At 35.7% G+C, this 21,830-nt stretch overlaps 1 long non-coding RNA gene across 2 annotated transcripts; it reads right to left on the bottom strand.

Moving 5' to 3' along the window:
- Window positions 1–10,192: 10,192 nt before the first annotated feature.
- Window positions 10,193–16,480, bottom strand: LOC311441678. 2 transcript variants are annotated; one of them, XR_014696146.1, is made up of 4 exons: window positions 16,437–16,480; window positions 14,675–14,731; window positions 12,410–12,599; window positions 10,193–11,212 (listed from the first exon to the last, which is right to left on the bottom strand). It is a non-coding gene; the product is annotated as an uncharacterized lncRNA (long non-coding RNA). The 2 variants fall into 2 exon arrangements; XR_014696147.1 differs by having other exon boundaries at window positions 10,193–11,209.
- Between the last annotated feature and the right edge of the window lie 5,350 nt (window positions 16,481–21,830).

Raw genomic sequence — 21,830 nt, 5'->3', positions numbered from 1 at the left:
ATTTGAGAGCATAGATTTCTTCCCCTTCCCCTGCAACATCTTTCTGTGCAATAACGAGTGTTAACATAAACCTTGATAATCCTGCATCCAGTGGCTAATCTATGCCAAACTTGTATCACTATCAGGGCAGCATAGAGGTTGAGGACAATAAACATTGGTGTTTACTGACCATCTTCTGATTGTTGAAGCTACTGCTGTGATATGGAGTCCTTTGTCACAGGTTTGTCTCAGAGCCAGGCTTTTTATTAAATTAATTTTGTACAATTAAATTAAATTAATTAATGTACAATTTTGTATTTTACCTTTGTAGCTTTATCCAAATTTTCATAATATTCTATACTCGAAATGTTCTTTCTGTTCACTTATATTTTTAAATAAATGCACTGGCAAGGGCATTGCCACTCTAGGCTTACTATCTTCTGCTTTAAGGACACTATATTTTTAAATATTAGTTTATTAGAAGAGCTGTAAGAACTGAGTTATGGTATTCTTAACGTTGTGTTAAAAAATGAATTTTATAAGAATACCTACAAAACCATATTCTGAAGAGCCACTAACAATAGATGTGTTTACATACACGTGCAGATCTCTACACAAATCTTCTGACCTGTCTAGATCAGGTTCTCCTAATGTGAGCTCAGTCTTCAGGGAGTTTTTTCTAGACTAAAATAGTGGAATGGGATTCCAAGCATCTGAGATCCTTGGTAATAAAGTTACCACTTTAGGCACTATATAAATGAAGGTTTTTCAGCAGTATCAAGAAATCTTAAAGAAGAAGTTTTTAAAAGGTTCAGTTGAAACTAAATGACATTGGAAGAACCACATGACAAAATATCAAAGCAGCAAATGTGTAGCAAGACGATAGCTTTTTTAAATGTAAGCTACAGGATTTATTTCCGATACAAAAAGTAGTTATACAATAAGAAGTTATTGTATAACTTAGGAAGTTATATTGTATATTGTTATATTGTATAACAATAAGATATTATATTGTTATTATTGTTATTGTTATTGTTATATTGTATATTGTTATATTGTATAACAATAAGAAGTTATTGTATAACTATAACAAGTGATACAATAAGAAGTTATTAAGGAAAGGAGAATTTGACATTAGCTTTACTTTATTGCTGTTTTGTTTTGGTATAAAGTTTGAACAGCATACTGTGACATCAGATCAGATCTGGAATATGCTTTCTGATATCCTGTAAGTGAAGATAATTCACAAAATACTTGAAACTGGTTACATGGATTTAAGGCTTTGTCAGGTATTAAAGAAATGGAAAGCAAACCTTGTGACTCACAATGGTATCTAAACAGAGGACAGTCCATGAAATAAATCATCCGCATCCAGAAGATATAAGATTTCCATTTTTTCCTCTGAAAATCTCATGTATCTTCAGAGAGAGGTGTTTTGTCTCCCAGGCTGTGGGGAGTTGATGCCAGATGCAACTGAATGTTCATATGTGGCAGACAAAAGGTGGGTCTGAACTATGTCCTTTGTAAGCAGCCTCATGAATATAACAAATCTTTGCATCTTAAGCTTTGTTTGTGTCTCTGTCCCTGCTGAAAACTCTGAAGATAGGGTTATTCCTGCCTGAGTGGGAGTTTACAGTACTTGATAACAACAAATGTGTTAATACTTGGAAAGATGGAAATGTGAAGTATTGGAGAATTTTTTGTATGTATAGCCAAGCAGTCATATGCAGGTTATTCCCCTGAAGAGTGTTTGTTTTTACCTTTTTTTTTTTTTTTTTTCTCTAATTGTACCTGTGGTTTCCTAAATCTGCTCAGATCTCCCTTTGAACTACAGACATGCATAAACCTGGCTGCAAACAGATGCAGTTAGGTGAGAAATAATAACAATCAAATTTTGTTAATATATATTTGTTATATATATTTGTTAATAACCAAATCTCACATGTAATTCTCTGGGAATTAGGGGTATTTAAAAGATGTTTGGTTCAAATTTCATGTTTGTAGTTATGGAAAAATACCTATCACATCCACAGAACAACAATTACCAGATTATCTAGGTGCTGTTTTAAAATAATGCTTAGAATACAAAGAAATACTTGTGCCACTTTAATGGCATTTAAAATTAGCCAATGCATTAGAGACTATTTAAGTAGGTAGGTGCAACTTAATGTCAAACTTTTGACTAGAGCATTTAAATTTAAATGTAATCCATGAAGCGATAAATACATCACTAATTAGCATTAATGTAACATGATTACAAAATAAACATTTGATTAGTACATTTAAATTTCAGCGTAATAAACTGCTGAACTAATTAGTAAATAAAGTGCTGATAATGCCAACCTTTAGATGAGATGTTCGTGTTGTATAAAGGGAAGGTGTTTGTACTTAGGGTGCCCTACATGTGGGTGTGGAACCTAAATAGCCTAGTAAATAAACAAAATCTTTGAAAAAAGCTTTTGAGACCTCACTTGGATTTTCTTTTGATGCAAACTGAGTAACAGGTTCAAAAGACCATGGCTTTATTAACCCTGCTTACAAATGTTGAAGCTGAGAACATGAGCAACTGCCCTGGATCCCTGTCCATTACCTGAACAGAGATAGCTATTAAGTCCCTACCTGATCAATTAGCTGATTATCTGAATCTGTTGTTCAATGTTTCAAAGTTTCTTGGGAAACTTTGTGCTGAAGGAAGACTTCGTGAAAAACATTAGCTTGGTTGAAATATTCATGTCTCTGGCTGGTGATTCTTCCAATTGACTGGTGAGTCATTGAGAGGCTTAACAATATGAAGCCTGGAAGAGCAGCAGTGAGCTGCTGGTTCAGATAAATCAATGTTGAAATGTGGACTGGGAATCTCAAAAGGTATCAGCTATTCTTTGAAAACCAAGGTGGATGTGGCTCTGCTTTAAGTTTTGCCTACAGTTGTTGCAGCCAGTGAGTTTCCTTTTTTCACTTTCCATTTCAGGTAAAGCTTTTTGTCAGTAGACTTGTAATTTCATATGGAAGCTGTCTGAGATTACACTACTGAACCTAATGTCTTCCACTCAGTATACAAGTGAACCTGAATGTCCCTGAAGGAAATATATAGAATGTTCATAACAGCATTTTAATTTAATCTGTTTTTCAGAGAATCACAGAATTGTCTAGGTTGGAAGAGACCTCAAGATCATCGAGTCCAACCCCTGACCTAACACTAACAAGTCCTCCACTAAACCATATAACTAAGTTCAACATCTAGACAGATGTTGAACTCCAGGACCTCCAGGGATGGTGACTTTACCACTTCCCTGGGCAGCCCACTCCAATGCCTCACAATGTTTTCCAATGCCTCACATATTTTCTCCAATATTCAGGGCTTATGTCTTAATCTTAGCTTCAGACAACAGAAAAGTGTTTTTGTTTGTTTGTTTGTTTGTTTGTTATTTGAATATTCTCTTAAGCCAACAGAGATATTTTCTCTGAAGACCAGAGTTGCTATTACAGATATGAGTTGTTGCTTTAAAAATAATCACAATTATAGTTCTATGTAGAACATAGTAATTTAAAAGTTTTTGAACTCACTTTCTTTGAAGTATAAGGTCCAGAGAGCAATCCTTGAGCACTGAGCAGAAAAAGCTGTTTTGCACTTCTTCAGCCCTACACTGAGTGCCTGCTCAGAAACATTTCAGGAACAGCCCATATATCTTCGAATACACAAAAAGCTTTCTTGGAGAGCTCTCTTACTCTTTTTAAAGCTTTCTTTATTTCTTTTGGCATAAAAGGCATTCAGAAACTGTAAAAGAAATCTTTGCTGTAGACATTATTCTCTAGCTACCTCCTGGCACAGAATGTGTTTCATTTCCCTGTTATAAGGCAAACTCGTTTCAGCCTTTTATTTTTGCAATAAGATTTAAATCAGTTAACCAAAGCAGCTAATTTAATAGAAGGAGAGAGCAATTCTTCCTAACAGCTTATCTGGGTTCCCAGTGTTATTTGCAGTATAAAGCGTAGCTATAAATAAATTAAAGCTCTTCTCAATGGAAAGTCATTCCTAAGGGGCAATATCTTTTGTTGCCATGAAATATGATCTATTTTACATCACTATTGTATAGTGATGTAAAAGCTGGAACAGGGAATGTATAATTAGGTCATATCAAGAATATTTGCAGTAGGATTGTGTTTCAGTCTAGGAACTTCTGGGATAGCTGCAGTTATTTATGTTACACAAGAGTATAAGTGGATTCCCATGTGTTTTCTAAAAGGAGATTCTCAAAAGAAGAAAAACATTAATCTTGGGTGAATTTACACTTCTTGTATATTTGGAACTGACTCTACTTCAAATGTACATTAAGTAGAGCTTAAAGCCTATGTTTAAAGCAATCCACAAGCAGTGCCCAACTGTTCACTCCCACTCAATCTTCCACAGGTGCAATTTTAACATTTATTCTACTGAGTCCAGTGCCAAGCATCTTGCTAGTGAATTGCACTGTCCTCTTCTTTCTCGATGCCCATTTTCATAAAAATCAGTCATCTGCCCTCATCTGAAAATCTCCTGTGATTTGGAAGCATCAGCAAATGATGCTGATGATAAAGTGGCACTGTGAAGTAAATTGACTCAGTGGGAATGGTATACCCATTCCAGTAATGTGGTACCGGTACCTTTATCCCCTCTTCTCCTTGGTTATTGAGTTGGAATTCTTTCATGACTCTGTGAGAGTCATGATGGGGATATGGCTTTCTGGGTGTTTAGTTTTTGTTTGTTGATTTTCGTTTATTGTATTCCTGGTGATTTTGTTGTTGTTCCCATGCATATACATGTATTCACATATTGGAGGCCTTATGTTTCTGGGATTTCAAGGCCAGGGTGGAGCATAAAAGTATTATCACATTCCTGTCTGCAGCCAGATCACAATTGATTTGCCACAGAGCCCTTACATATAAAGGATTTGTGACTTCCATCTGGACAGTCATTAGGGTATTGCTGTCATCTGTACGTTGGGCAGACAAGGCAGTTCCTTCTGTTCAGCCCTACCCACCCTCCACCACACACACGCAGGGTTTTTATTGGAATTGCACAGATTTTCCTGTATTTATTTATTTAATTTTATCAAGAAAGTAAACATTGCTCAGATAAAATCACTCCTTTACCTTTACCTCTTATCTTAAACTTTTCCTTAGCCTTCCAGTTATGATGAACTTTGAACTGGTAATCTGTGCTGTAAAAACAAAGACTGTATAGAGGAAGTGTTGCAGAACTTCAATGAGATAATTACATTAGGTGCAAACATCAGAGTTGCACCTGTTGGTTTAAAAATAATAATAATAATCAGGCCCCTTGTATCAGATTGATAGAGCTGATATTGAATGACTCAGTACAGATGACACCCAGAATGCTATTTACTTGTGATTAAAGACTGATTTAGTCACTTTTTCTGCAGTCATAGTTGGTTTTAGCATTATGACAATAATAGAAGCAGATAATGCATGGATTAATAACATCAAACCTTTTTTTTTTTTCTTACCAAAGTTCTTAAGGGAAGCAAAGAGATAAACATCTGATCTTCTATTGCAGACAGTATACATAATTTACATTTTTCATTATAGGGCAGCATTTGTAAGTTTTAATATTTTAGTCCAGGGAAATTCATTTATTCATCTATTTATTTATTTATTTATTTATTTATTTTTCCCAAGAGTGCATTCTCATTTCCAGTTTACAGTAGTTGAAAGTACATTGAAAGTATATCTTTATTTTGAGGATCCATTTCAGCTGTGTTTTCATTTTAAAATATGCATGCTCTGATATGCAAAAAATTATTTAAGTATTATGAAAAGAAAGAAAGAGATTTAATGTATATAGTGAAATTTACTTATTTGTCTTCAGTTGAGGATTTCTCATTCTTGTTCCAACTTAACAAAAAACATACATATTCTTGCTGCTGAATGTTTTCAGTATAGAAGTAACCTTTCTTTGGGCACATATACAAAGTACAGTTTTAAAACAACTTTACAACTACAAAAAAATGTATTTGAATACTACCTATAAAATATAATTATAGTACTGATTAATTGTAAAACTATATTTTACAAAAGGGATCTATATGCTTTGAGAATTCAATAACGTGTAGTTTTATTCAGAAATCAAGCAACAAATCCCACAACCAATACAAAAAGCCAATGTTACGAATCCAAGTGTTTCATTAATAATTTTCCACTTACTTTTTTTTTTTTTTAAGCAGAAAACAAAAGTTATTGTTTGTGACTTAAGTAGCAGAACTAATGTAAAATATTATAGATCATCACAATCTGTGTTATTGTGAAGGTAATTCAGATAGCTAAATCATATAGATATGTTGAAATATATTTTCATGGTATTTTTTGAGTTGCTTTTGGTTATGCTCGTGGTGTGTAACTACTAGACTGCTCATCTAATACAACTTTTACAAGTTGTGCATTTTTAAAACTCAAGCAATTACAACGTGTTAGATATGCTGCTTTTAGGATAAAAAAAAGTTGGATGACCAATGCTCAAAAGTACATACTTGGATCTCAACCTATGGTCTATCATTTTTTTATTCATGTAATTTATCTATTGCTACTCTGCATGTCAACTAATTTTGAAATATTTAATTTATGCATAACTCTGCTACGTTTGGACAGAGGTGTTTCCTGCTTGATGCAGCCAATCTGGGAAACTCAAGCAGATTCTAAGAGGGTGAAATATTCTAAAACATTACAGTCATTAATTTGCATACTAACTTCTGGGTTGATATTTTAGAATTTCTTCTAACTTAATCAGCTTTTGAAGACTCTCACTTAAACATCAAGGCCAGTGGATGGTGGCAAGTTAAATTAAAGACAAACTTTGGATGCCAGGTGGGCCCTCCATCAGGGTGCATTAGTTGACCTCGTATAGCTGCTGTGCTGCTCAGTGAAAGTACTCCTGAAAGTACTCCTTACAGAGTGCTCTAAGAAGATTCTGTGACTACTGGTATATTCATGTTCTTCTCAACATTATCTCTCCTTAATATAGAAATAAGAGTCACTGGATAAATTATGAGAAAGTATGTTGTTACCTGTCATTTGGTCATTTAAGCTCACCCATATTTTCCAGGGCCTTTACGAAATGAATACATCTTTTTAATTTCATATTTAAATCTTGTAATAGTTCTGACTCTTTCAAACATCAAATCATACTTAAAGATCATTTTGTTCACTTAGACTCAAGGCATATCTGAATATTTGTTTTAAAATGTTCAGTTATATTTTAAGCAGATTATAATCTTCCAAATCTTGAAACCCAATAGGACTGCACAAAATATTTTTTCCTCAGTTCCTTCTTTAGAAGAAGACAAGCGGTGTGTGTAAAACAAACAAACCCAAGAACGTGGTCTGAATTGGTCTAAAAACTTTTATTGGAGCAATTCTTTATTCAGCAGTAGAAGGAAGTGAACTGTGTCATACTGACACATTCACTTTAATTTCAGTTAAATTTCAACTAAAGATAGTACCACCTATACTGGAATGATGAAATACAGTCCACATATATGGTGATTTAATGTTAATTTTTTCAATATAGTGATCATAAAGCAGTATATATAGAGAGATGCTTCATGTAACTTGTTGATATATTTTTCATGTGGAAAGCAGAACTGAGTCCTAGAAATAAAATGGGATAAAAGAAATCAGCTGGAATTTTAAACTGCTTTTAGAATGTTCTTGTGTACTGTGAAAAGGGCAGTGGTGTTTTGCCAGACATGGGTTAACTGGCAACAACAGAGAGGAAGCTCATGAAGGCAGAAAACATGAACACTTCACTAAAAGTTGAGCTTGCTATTGAGTGTACGTATCACTTTGCCAGACATGAGATAAGCATTATTCTGATCCAGCATTACTGAGTATCATTCAAGTCCAGAATATCCAACACTTTCAATTGAAATAAGCCTTTGTGCTTTATAACCATCAGTGAACTGCCCACTGCTGCCTTTGTAGAGCAAGTGGCTGTTCTCTGCAGCTGTCTGCAGGCAATTCTGACCCCTGCCCAGGGGTGGGCCTTTTCCCTGGTGGCCTCAGGGGTGTGAGTGAGGTAAGGGGTTTTCAAAGTTCAAGTTGCACTTCCTGAGTAGTCTGGAATAGTGGCTTGTGTCTGAGCTACTTTCCCTTCTTTTTTTTTTTTTTTTTTTTTTTTTTTTTTTTTTTTTTTTTTTTTTTTTTCCCCTGAAACTGACTGGAAAAATAATGTATATTTTTGGTCTTGCTTCTTCTTCTGGATTCTGAACAGAAAGGAAAAAAAATATTTCCCCCCTCACCTCTTCATTCTTCTTTAACTCCTAACTCCTCTTTCCCCTTTTTCCTTGATTTCAACAGTCTTCACAAGTGTGCCTATTCCCAGCTCTTCAGGTAGGCATCATGCAGGCTGCCTGCAGCGCCCGGTGTGACCCTGGTGATAGGGCTGTGTTAACACATTGCAGCTTTCTGTGTTTTTTACTGCCAGCTTTTTCTCCTCTGGCTGCAATCAACCTGACATTTCTGGTGCATTAGCAGCAAGTCCATTGGCTTGTTGGTATATAGTAATTACCAATGTAGATACTTCTTTTAAGGCTGGCTCCTCAGAGGGCACTTAAGGCTGTGTCTGAAGACATTTCTTCTCCGTTTGCTTTTGGGACACATCTAAATACAAGGGCCAATTGTTTCTCAACTTTTTGTTCTGCAGTAATTTGTCACAAAAAAGCTGGTTACCATTTATGATTTATATGTGCATTTATCATGAATTTCTTGTCCTTTTTCCTCCCCTCAGTTCTATAACCTTTGGTAAGTTTTGTGGCTAATGAACAGGGCATGTGGAAAAAGGTCCCTCTTCTGGTCAGTCATTCCTAGAGTAAGCACAAGGGAAAGATATGTCTTGGCTGGAAATTCAGAAATGGAGTTTAATCTGTGGAACAAATACTGGTCAATTTATTTATTGCACCCCTTTTATTTCACTTCTGGTATCTAAAAGCTGACCTTGGCCCTCAATATCTTTAACCTGTCTCATGCCTTTAACTTGCAAAAACATCCCTGCCTACGTGAGTCCTTTATGCCCTTTAACTTCTCTGCCTAAAAAAAATAAAATTGGTCATTTCACCAAAAAGGGGGCCAGTTTGTCTTCTGCTTGGTGGGGTGGTACTAGGATATTCAGCATACATGGAGCTCAAATAAAAATAACCCTAGCACGTGATTCCTTTATTATGCAGTAAACCCAAGCCAATTAAATGCTTGGAACCTGAGGTTATTCAGGTGCTAATTAGAAGCCTCCCAGAGGACAACATTTGTATGCATTAGTGCAGGTGAAGTGGCTGTAACTTCAGCTCCTTATTGTTGCTATTAGTTTTGCCTGAGACGGTTTGAAATAATTAGATTAAAACCTAGTAGTTAAGCAAAACAAATGTATACCAACCAGCAAAGTTTAAAGTTATTGATGACAGAACAGCACATAGTAAAACTTGAATGGTCTTCATCACTTACTGAGCTAGTTTCATATATTTATGCTTTTATTACTAAATGGTTCAGGATAATACTTTTCTAAGAGGATATTTGTCAGCTAAAGCAGTAAGCTGAATTGGTTAGTTATTTTTGTTCCCTGATTCACTTTTTTTTTTCTTTTTTTTTTTTTTTTTCTTTTTTTTTCTCACAAAGTTCTGAACTCTCCTTTAGAGCTAGTTACAATTGATAATTTATATCCTGCTATTGAGGTAAGTCATTTGTAAATATAGACTTCCAGTATTTAATGGTACTCAGATTTATGTATTACTCAAGTGGAGTATTAATTCTGCTATCTCCTTATTTTTGTAGACTAGTTTTTAAGGACATAAAAATGAATGCAACACAATTTCTGTTGTTAAATGTAGAGTAAATAGCATTTCTTAGTGGGAAGCTGTTCTTGAATTTTAAGGACTAGATGAATAAAAATACATCTTTTGCAAATTAAATTGTGAATTGAATCAAGATAGATACAAATTCAATTGATAATTAATTTCATCTATACAGCCGTATACCAATTTACACTGATGCTTTTGAATATTTGTATAATGATTGAAAATATACATACATTTCTTTAGGGTTGGATATGTTTTAAAACTTAAGGACATAGCTTCATATTATTCTCAAAAAAATGTCTAATTTTTTGTTGTTGTTTTGTTGGTGGTGTATTTTTATTTTCAAAAACTTGAAACTTTTATTGATATTCTCAAGCTAGGGCTTCTGCTACCTTTGTGAAGAATATTAGCTTAAGGGAAAATAAGATTATTTTTGACATAATTAAAATAATAAAAAAAGATTTTAAGAAAAAGAAGGAAGAAAAGATAAGGAGAAAAACATCATGTTGTCTTTCCTTTGTAAGGCAAAGTGGAAAGCACTGCAACACCTGCATGTTTATCAAATAATGCATCCAAGTTTGGCTCATTCTGTGGCTGTTTTGTGACACTTGTGGCAATGGGAAAGTAAGTGGCAGATCACAGAGAATCACAGAAAATCACAGAACTGTAGGGGTTGGAAGGGACCTTGAAAAATCATCGGGTCCAATCCCCCTGCCAAAGCAGGTTCCTTAGACCAGGCTGTCCAGGTAGGTGTCCAGACAGGCCTTAAATATCTCCAGAGATGGGCTCATCCAACATAAATTCAGACAAAAGCTGTATGGTAGCATGCAAAAGCACTTCCGAAGATACCCAAGAATAAGCTGGTCATATCCCAAAGATAGTTCCAAGGCAAACCTCTTCACTTTTCTTCTCAGAAATTCTACATTTCTTTTTGTTATGTATCAGCCTATTTATTTATTGGGGTGGAGGGGTGTCTGCCTGACATGTCTTAATGTACATAGAAAGCTACTGGCAACACTTGTAATACCAACATACATGTATTTCTAAGTCCAACTCATCAATCATATTTCTTCATGAGATGCTATTTCTTTAAAAGGCTAGTTTTATTTCCATCTAGATAAATCCAGAGGGGGATCCCTGTCAAATTCAGGTCATTGTTTCCAAGAGCAGTCTGCAGCAGTTGGTAAAGTCCAAAGCTGTGATTCGAATGCTCTTTTTCCTTCACGTTCAAAATAACAAAGCAAGCTTGCTTGTCTTTCTCTGATCAGGCTGGGGATCTTTACTGGTTATTCTGCACCAGTTTGTCACGTGGGATAGCTGTTTGTGTTGATTCTGCGTGGGGACTGAGTGAAATATTCAGCAGAACCCTGCAGTTCAGCGGAAAGGGGAGTTTTCTGCTGGAAACAAAATAGAAAGAAATCACAGGCAACAGGAGTACTGAGAAACCTCAATGTTCATGGAAATTCTACATACAAAGGAAAAATTGTGTTTAGCAATATGTTATACCCACTTGGCTAATGGACTAATTTGTATAAAATAAAGGTACCACCAACAAAAATGTTATTAAAAGTTAAATTGAGTGAGATCCTGAAGAACACATCTCTCTTACCATATTATTGTCTGCTCTCGGGTGTTCAGCTGCTCTACTGGTGTCTGACCAGGCAGAGACAAGAGGGGTCTGACATTCCTGCTATTACCAACCCTCTCATGGGGACAGGAGAGAAGAACCACTGCTGTAAGTTGCAAGTCAGCCATTCCTGAGGAGGTCTGTTTTCCTCCCATTTTAGCTACTCATGTCCCAGTCTCTACAGCTCTGTGCGCTGAAGGACAGGAGCACCGAAGTGGGACCGTCTGTCAAGCCTGTTTCTTGCATTTGATCTCTTCCCTGCTCATATCACTGCAGGGTAAAGTAGCATATTGTCACTGTGCTCCACAGAAACATGCCAGATGCCAAAAAAGTGAATGTGTTTAAATCTGTCTGACCCACCAGCCGGGGAGCTTGCAAATGCCTTGTAAAGGTGTTGTCTTTGAGGAAAGAGTCTTGAGTAGTTGGCAGCTGCATTCCAGCATTGTCAGCTTATACATATGTATAGAAAGTTCCAGATTCATACAGACTGACCTGAATTTGGTGCCTTATGTTTCCTGGTGGCTCTGAGTTTTTAGATGCCCCAAACCAGTCAGAGGATGGGTGAGGTGAAAGCAGTACTGTGCGTTTAATGCAGAATGAGTACTGCAAGTTCATGCTTAATATAGATGATCCTATTGCTGCTTACTGATCACAGGATAAGGTCAAAATACTTGTGTAGGTCTTTCCAAGTTTGAAGATGTTCTCTAAACTTACAGAATGGGAAGATATCAGAGATACAGACAAAATAATTGCCATTGGTTTATAGGGATGGGGATAAGGATATAGACTGCCTGCCTTTGTAAAGTGATCACACCACCTCTATACCAATCTGTCTGAATTTAGTGGAAAGATATGAAAACAAACCTCAAGGATGTGAAAACAGGTTTTCAGTACTTGTATGTATGTACACAGGAGCTCAGCAAAGAAACAGTTTGGGCTCCATTTGTGTAATACGCACGTTACTTACAGGCATGCAAGCACAGAGCTATTCAGGCTGTCTGCTCAGGCACTAGTTTGAGACTGAGCTCGGCTCACTGGAGGACTCTTTCCAGTGTCCTTTGCTGCCACTGAATAGATTGTGTTGATGCTGACACTCTTCAGTGCTGCTCAGTCGTCCTCCAAGAATAAATACGGGTTTGTTGGAAGAGAAAAATATACTGTAGTCAAATACAAATATGAAAGAACACATCATATTAAAGATGAATTAAGTATCACTTATGACTGATACTTCTTAATTTGAAATTTAATTAGTTTTTGTTTAAATCATTCTTATTATACATAAATTATTCTTATTAAACACTGACCTTCATATAGCTGATTCGGTTTATAAAGATTTAATGTTTAAGGTGGATTATATAGCTGATCACAGTTTGGAGCAGGATAAGAAATCTCGGTGTGTAGGTAAATTCTTCATATTTTATTTCCCGTAGTTCTACAATCTAGTTCTTCTGGATGCCTGTGTGGCTGTTTGTAATGCTTTCAAGTACACTCTGACCCAGCATGTATTTTATAGCATACAAGAAAATGAACAGAATTTTTAAAAAGCAGGAAAGCCAGTGCATAACAGTGTATTACTAAGATAGTATTTTATTTGTGAAGGCCTTGATTTTTGGAACTAGATACGTCAGTACATAACTTTCTATCCTGTTGATTCCTTTTTTTTTTTTTTTTTTTTTTTTTTTTTTTGTAACAATGCTTTAATTTGGAATTATTTTAGAAGGCTCCTTCTTGACGTGCATTCTTCTTGGTCTACCTAAACAGCTTTACCTTGAGACAGTTATTGGCAGCAGTACAAATTACCTGGCTCATGTAATGATCCATTAGAAAAAGAATATGAGAAACCAGAGCAAATTAGCAATAAAAAATGCTGAAGCTATATATCACTGGCAACAATTTAGGACTAATATCTCTGCCTGAAGCAAATTCTGGTGATTCACTGGTAATTTGCTAGAAGCCTTTTAACTTGATTCTCATTTGTAAAGTTAATGGTAGGTTATTTTGCATTGAGATGGAAAGACCTGAAATCTTAGTTATTATTTAAGACTATTGATTTCTCCAAATTGAAATTTACCCATATATTAAAGATCTTCCTGTCATAAATGATAAAGGCAATAGCAGGAATGTTGTTTCCACATATTTTAAAATACTGTTTTGGTATGCATGACATTTTTGCTTGACATGAGGTTAGTGTCTGCTGGTTGGCACACACAAGAAGGCACTGCTCTCAGTTTAGGGCAGCTGCCTTTATGACAAACATCAGAACCAGCGTTGCAATACTAGATTCAATTCTGATTCAAAGGGTTGATGATATTTCTGCAGTCAGTGCGAGGAAAGTAGGCAGTTGCCTAGAGTGGGCAGCTGTAGGAGGCAGCAAAATGGATCCTGTGGGCCAACACCACACAGCCAGGTTTTCTAGTTTCACTGCTGCTGTTGATAAGGAGGAAGAAGGCTGTAGCTGGGGGAGGCTTTCTTGGTACAGCCGCTGTCCCTCCTGCTCTTCATGGCGCACCACAGAAACCCAGAACTCCAGGGCTGCTTTACGGCTCATTATGCCCAGATGGGGTTTTCTTCTTCCTTCAGAAAGAGAAGGAAAATTTGGCAGCAGCAACATAGTCCCAGCCTTGTGCTTCAGCCTATACTGATAAAGAGCCTTGATCTGTCTCTGTGCTGATGATGCTCAGTATCTTTGTGGAGGACACAGAGTGATGCTAGCATCGGTATAACTCAGCATCATTTTGCACAGGGAGAACAGGAGGTCAGAGGCTTTTCCTCAGCTCTGGTGGGCATGATACAACTTAGAAGTAAAATACTGTACTGCCTGGGAGGGGAGTGCAGGTCCTGCTGGATCTTCATGCAACTCTTCAAGCCATATCGCTAAGACCAGGGCACATAGATTTTGACATAACTGTGAATAATTATTTTATGGAAAGTCAAACGTAACAGTTTTTACATCAATATGTTAAATCTTTACTATTGATCGAATAAGATTGTGTTGAAAAGAATGTAGCAGGGATATCTCTTTCAGTTTCATTTTAGGTAGGAATTTATGACTGCGTACTGATTTTTAGCACACTGTGAGATCTATACTACTGTCAGGATGCTGAATGTACTTCTTTACAAAGGTTACCAAAATGAAATAACATAAACTGTTGGGGAGAAAAATGTAGAGCTCTTTTTTCAAAGGTCAAATCTACTATGCCAAATGCTTTGTTTAATTCTGCCCATTACTCACATAATAAAAGCAGTCATAGTTGATTGCAGTGTAGTAGCATAACGAAGCTTATCTGTGCTAAAAAAGAACTCTCGTGATACTTAACGTTAAAAAAATAATAATAATAAATAAATCTCCATGGCATTTGTCCTTTTCATTTGCTGATTGATTTGCCCATGCAACTCATAACATGTTAGGCATATACATCCTTTAGAGGTCATGAAAATAACCGTTCACTGTGTGTATGTTTTTCTTAAATAGTGCTAAAGGCAAACTGGGAATTTAATGAAATTCCTACTGAAATTCACTCTGAATACTTTTTCCACAGGAAGTCATCAAACCCAGTTCTCTGTGTGCTGTGCAATTCACCTAGAAATACCTCAGTGAACTGAAGCATTCATGTGGGAGAAAAGAAACCTTTTCATAATAAGGCATGTTTGAGGAAATATTTTGGGCTCCATTCCTGGCTATGCTGCTGTAAACTCAAAATAATTCTTAACAGATTTTTTCCTCTTCTTCCACTATGATAACTGACAGCAGAGTTTCTGTCGCTGTTTTCAAGTCAAGCTGCTGGAAAGGTGCCAAGTCCTATGAGTTATGCATGTACTGTCGATTTCCATATTTTGATTCTTGCTAGTAGAGAATTAATATGCAGATGTATTTGTTAATATGCATTATGTTAATACCCTGGAGGAAATCTTGGCTTCCGTGAGGGCAGGACTGTACTCTTAAATGCAGGATGACATGTAAGGAGAACATTTGTCTGCCCTTGTTTAAAATGTTTCATTTCTAATAGCTATGTTTTGATAATGCTTGAATTTCAGCCCTTCATTGTCAACAGTATGCGTGTAGAAGTCTGTACAACAAAACACATCGGTATTCAGACCTTATCTATTTTAGGATGAGGAAAATGTTTTTCAGTGTTAACAGATCCTGAGATACTGTCATCTTAGTTGTTTTGAGAAATGAATTGCTAAGTGCTAAAGCTGAACAGACTATTAGGAACATATATTAGGAATAATATTGGAACAATAGTAGGAACAGAGCATTAAATTCTACTTTCAGTGTCTTGAAGGATGCTGTGTATACTCTTGACTCTTCAACTCCTATAATTTATTTAGGTTGTGGTCTATATGGCACATTGTGACAGACATTTCACCAAACAAAGAAAAATTGGAGTGATGTCTTTCTTGATTTTATTTTTCTTAAAGGGAAGAGATATACGTATTTTAGAGAACAATTACGTCTTAAGTCTGCTTAAATGCTCATTTTATAATGGAAAAATAGAGTAATGAAGCATTTAAAATGCAGCAAAGACTGCAACAATTTCTTCATTACTACTAATTTTCCAATTGCAAAAAGCGGGGATCTATTTTTCATGGAAGCCTCAGATGGAAGGCTTTCTTCTTACCAGAAAGCTTTGTGGTGTAGTCTCTTCAGATTTCTCTTTAAGCAGCCCATGATTTAAAAACTTCAGTGGGTGGATAATATCATCTCTTTTTTTGTTTGTTTGGTTTAGTTTGTTTAGATAGGAAACTTAGTAGATCTGTAGCCAATTTAAATGTGCAGGTTTCTGAGATGGTGCTGTTAGTGTCTATTTTTTCCTTTAACTAAGTGTTACTAAGTGTTACACTACCAGATGCTGTTTCTATAACAAAAATATCATTTTCCCCCTAGATATCTAAGCTCAATGTCAAGAAAATTTACCAAATCTGTAAAAAAAAAAAAAAAAAAAAAAAAAAAAAAAAAGTAAAATCCCAGAAATCAATTTATAATAAATTACCTTCTTTTGTTGTAATGCTTTCCCCACTGGAAGTGGCTTTTCAGGCATTACAGATGGTAGCAGCAGCAAAACAGTGATTATAAGGATCTGGTCTGAGACTCAGGAGATCTCAGTTTTAATTCTGTTCATCATCTGTTTGCCCATAGGCAAGTCACTTTGCTTCCAGTTATGTCACCTGATACCTCTGGGTCTGATTGTGATATAGATAAGGTGGTAATGAGTTGTGGTAATAACTTCTGCAATGATTTAACAGCAATAAAGAAATACAGTTTAACCATCAGCTCCTTCATCCATTATGCATGGTAAAGGTCCTGTTACAATTGTATGCTTAAATCACTAAATTTTGCTGCTAATATGAATTAAGAGCATTGTACTTCTAAATCGGTAGAAGATCCAAACACTTAGCACTTTTTTTTTTTTTTTTCTTCTGCTTCTTTGTTTGTTGGTACTTCAGATTTTGTAGCAGCACATAAGCTTGCAGAGTTGCAGCTGGCCCCATTCCAGCATCCTGAAAGATTTATTTCTGCTTTTGGAGGGTCTGTATTCCTAGGCAGAAGATTTCAGCAGATGTCACTTAAATAAATCTGCCTGCAATAAAAGTGCATTTAGTTTGTCTCCTTCTTGAATAAACTTTTTTGTGAAATGGTAGGGTATGATGACTGGTGAGGTAAATACATGAACAGAAAGTTGAAAGTTGTAAATAGGTTCATTCTTTCTCTCTCTTTCTTTCTCTTTCTTTCATTTTTCAAGTGTTCTAGCAATTAAATGGTGTTCGTGAAATAATTTATTTCCTTGGGAATCAAATTAAGATTGCAGCAGCATGTGTTTGTGCCATGGTAAATGAAGAAAACTGTAGTTAATGATTTTTATCAATATTTTATGACCTTGCTCTTTAATCTGTAATTGGTGATCCACAAAGCACTGAATAAAGCCATTCCCATAAGTAAATATTTTGATAAATCCAAAAGGCAATGGGCTACGCGTAATGAAAATAAATATTACTTGAAAATATAACCATTGCCAGTACTTCTCGGAGTATTAGTAGTGTTTGTTTTTGTGTGAGATTTATAATAATACAAAGGCATTCAAACGAAACTGAAGTATTTGGTCCAGGAAAAGGTTATTTTCCATGTTGAAGTGCTTCTTGAGAGGAAGGCAAAAGCAAAATTTTGTTCTAGAATATAATGATATGATTAAGGAATTAAAGTGCTATAATGCTATTGCAGTAATATGATATAAACTGGGTAGTGTTCTCAGTATAAACATTTGCGTGTTGCAAGTGGTAGCTGATCACACAGCCCTTTAGTCTTCAAAATTATGCGTGCATGTACATAATAAGAAATTACCAAAACCACACCACCAAAATTAAATCACTGCATGTCATGCTGAACTCAGAAAAACTGATGAGTGCAGTCCAGAGACTGACCTTTTATCAGCAGTAGAGCTGTGTTGTTGAGGCTAGAGCTCTGCAGTCAAGGCTTTCGTTGTTGCCTCTCCCTGTTTTGATGAGTGGGTGAACAAAATATTTGCTTGTTCTAAAGCTTTCAATAAAGTAGTTTTGAATTTCTGGTTTGCAGATATATTTTAGTAATAATAGTTGTTTTTTTTTTGTTTGTTTTTTTTTAAAGAAAACAAACACTTTTACACAATTCGTTATTTACAGAGGAGTTTGGGCCTCTTTTGGCTTCTTGACTTTGTATGCTACATCCTTGTCTCTATTGCTTACTGAGGAAATAGTGGTTTCCTCATTAGTTTTGGTTTTCAGTCTTGCATTATTCATTTTGAATCCCAAAACAGGCAAAACTTCATTAGGCATTCAGATCCACACAGATATTGTAAGAACATCCACTGGTGATGGGTGTCATTGGCAGCTTTCATAAGCTACCATTAATTAAGCACATAACTAAAAAGCACCATGACTGGGAATCATCATTTCTAATAAAAACACTGACTTCTTCTGGCTTGGGCTATAAATCACTCATGTCAGCAAGATATGCTTTTTTATTTATTTATTTATTTTTGGTGTGTGTTATAGAATGCCGTTGCTTGGAATGTGCTGGTGTGGTGAAGGGAAGAGGAGGAAACTGTCTCACTTTGTCTTTCTGTCAGAACCTCTTGGTCTACAGTGAGATGCCAGGGTGGGTTGTATGCCTGCAGGCTAGCTACAGCAGCAAATGCTGAGACTGAGTGTAAGGAACAAAACAAAGAGACTAGATTATGAATATTCAGCAGTTCATTTCATTTCTTTCAGTGTTGTAACTACTTTTCCTTTTTTTCCCTGACCTATCCATTTAAAAAGGTCTTGTGCTGCTTCCCAGTGTCCTACTGCATACACAGCATCTTTCTCCATATAGTTTTAGGAGAAAAGGTGCAACAATAAAGTAGACAGTAGATTCAATGCAGTTACTACACTTCACCTTCTCAAAGTAAAAGCTTTACTTAAGGGAGAGTTATATTTTTATTAATGAAAGCTGTTGCATCCTTTTTCTGCTCTTAGGTCTGTGGGACAGAAAGAAGCTTTCTTTTTTTTTTGGCACAGAAGCTTTTCCAAGAGAAAAGGCTCCATTGGTGTTCTCTAAGGGTGAGCAGGTTAATTACCTGTTCATTGAGAGCCTCGTCTCATGAGACATTTTTATTCAGCAAAACTTTTCCCTTGGCTCTTTTGCTTCTGCACTTTGTAATGTAATTTTATTTCATAAGGTGACCACATTGAATTAATCAGTTGTAGAGGAAACTTTGACAATCTATAGTGAAAAACAATCCAGATTTTCTCCAAAACTTTCTGTACGTTTCTTATGTATTATTTGTTTTCTTGCTTTTGTATGAATTGTTAGATTGTGCATACAGAAAAGTTGTTAAATTATTTCTTTCTAATCTTACTAAACAATAGGAATACTAAAAATCATCTTTATGTATTGTTTACTAAGCCTTTAGAAAAATGTTTCAAAAATGCTGACTGTTGCATAGCAATTGGTGTGCAAGGTGACATAGATGCTGTTCACAAACATTGTACAGACCTCTCAGCTAAATGCACCCTAGGTGGCATTGGAAACTTTCTGGGTTACCTTCTTGAAATAAAACACCCCAGCCCCTGTATTGTTGAGGATTTGATCCTCTTCACCACTCATTAACTCAAATAATTAAATTAGCAAATGAAAATCATTTGGCAGCTGAGGGAATGGGATCTAGAAGACTGTGAGCTGTCCCAGGCTCTGCTGGTTGAATTTGTGGTGCCTGAATCTCCTTTTAATTCTACTGGCTAGGTCAAATAAAATATTTTTTTTTCAACCAAAATTGTATTTAATCTAGCTTCTTTAAAATATTTTCTTTAAGACAGGCCAAGTTGATATAAACACTTAATTGTTTCAGCAACCAAGTTGAAAACTTGCTCCCTTAGTTTGCTATTCTTGCTTCCTACTTCTCACTGCTGGCCAGGTCACTTCTGCTTTTTTTTTTTTTTTTTTTGTTGGCCTATCTCTTGTAGTCTGCTGGGCCACTTGGGCATGCCTCAGCTCTGGAATTAATGAAAGGACTAAGCCAGGTATAGGGAATGCATCAAGATTACATTGCCTACTCGGAAATGGTTATCAGTACAACAATGAGCTTGAGATTAGTAAGATTTCCTGCAGGATCAGCTGTTACTTTTTTTTTTTTTTTTTTTTTTTACAGACTTTCTAATTGTTTTCCTGAGATCCTGAAGAAATGCTTACTACTATTGCAAGATATTCTCAGATATTCCGTAGACCTTCTGTATGTAGACTTTCTACATACAAAACAGAGAGGTATGTTGGTCCCCATGCAAAGAGTGACAAATGATGGTGAACTGTTCAGATGTTTTACATCTGAAGCCATGTGTCCCCATTTGTGCGGTGCAGCACCTCCAACGCAAAGATTTGTAGGTTGTATATTGGCTTCATATGCTGTTAAAATCTAGTCATCTGAGATTTGCTGGTCAGATTCTGAAATAGCTTCTGGTTAACATTGAGATTGCAGGCCTCGTGGTTTATAATTTTTGATGTTTCTTGTTTTCCTTTTGTACTTCCCTTTTGAGAGTGTTTGCTGCCTGTTTAGGTATGTCAGAGTGAAGACAAAAAGTAATAGGTGAAACTTGTGGGATTTCTTAAAACAACCTCTTTGTGATAAATGGCAAATATGCTTTGTGTGGCAAAATTAGGAGTATGGAAAAAGTAAATTAAAACTTCTCTAAGTTTATTATCTAAGAATCAGAGTTAACAAGTCATTTTACTTGCCCCCTTTTCAAGGCTGGAAGTTTCAATTTATCATCTGAAACCTTTTACTGAAATGATTTTATAAGATTTCCAGATCCTCTGTGCAGTATTTTCTGATATAATCTATGTTTAGAGAAGTCATCTATTTGAACAGCACTCACTAAGTGTGAAGATAACTGATCAGGTCTACAGTTTTGGTCTAGCTTCCAGGAAGGTTAGCACAGTTATTTTAAAACATGTATGCCTTGAATTACAGCACTTTTGAAGCTGTGAACACACCTTAACTGACTTTGATCCAGATGTTTGAATGTGTAGTGCAATGAGCAGTTCACTCCACAGACATTCAATATTCTGCATGACAACCAGTGCTGAGGGGCCTAAGAATATTTCCTATTTAAACATCAGGCCCTTGAACAAAATTGAAACAATTTTAATTATTAAAAAAATATATAGAGAGAACTTTGAGTTTATAAGCCTTAGAGTGGCTTAATTAAAACTGAGGAGAAATTCCAATTATCAAAATTTAGGGCAGCAGGAAAATAAATGATAGGTAAGAAATTTGAAGCAATAAGAAGACAAGAACTAGCTTTAAGTCACATGGCAATTGTAGAGTAAAACTTATCTTGTGTGCTGGCTAAAGTTATTAACTGACTTGAATCTCTCTAAAGCATCAAGGTCTTAACCTAAAATAAGCCATTTAATATATAGTTACTTCTACAATAAAGTGATTTTACATTGTTAGCTATCATGTTAATGGAAATAAACTACTGAAAATTTATTGTAAACTCTTATGCCTACAGTCTTTAGAGTGGTAGATTAAGGTGCTTTTAGATTACAAACAAAACCTCAATTTAAATTTAGGATATTTGCACTCACCAGTGTAAATGTGGTTTCTATTGGTGTGTAGTATATCTGACAAGTGGGACCTGCTTCTGTGAGAATTATTGCAACTCTTGTCCTCACAGTCCATCTGCTCAGGAAGATCACTTATGTTTCCTCAGCACTGAGAATCAAAGAGTTTTTTATTGCTATTGGCTGTTTTTGTGAATAATTGCTTTCTATGCTAGATGCCTTATGTCTGATTTCTCAGAGACTGGTTGGGATTTGCTCTTGTTATTTCTTCTAATGTATATCTATTTTTACAAGGTTGTTGTTATTTTATTTA

Source organism: Aythya ferina (genome assembly GCF_964211825.1).
Source record: "Aythya ferina genome assembly, chromosome: 9".
In the NCBI taxonomy this organism is placed as follows: domain Eukaryota; kingdom Metazoa; phylum Chordata; class Aves; order Anseriformes; family Anatidae; genus Aythya; species Aythya ferina.
The sequence above is the reverse complement of the archived record's forward strand: the minus strand, read 5'-3'. Positions and strand labels throughout refer to the sequence as shown.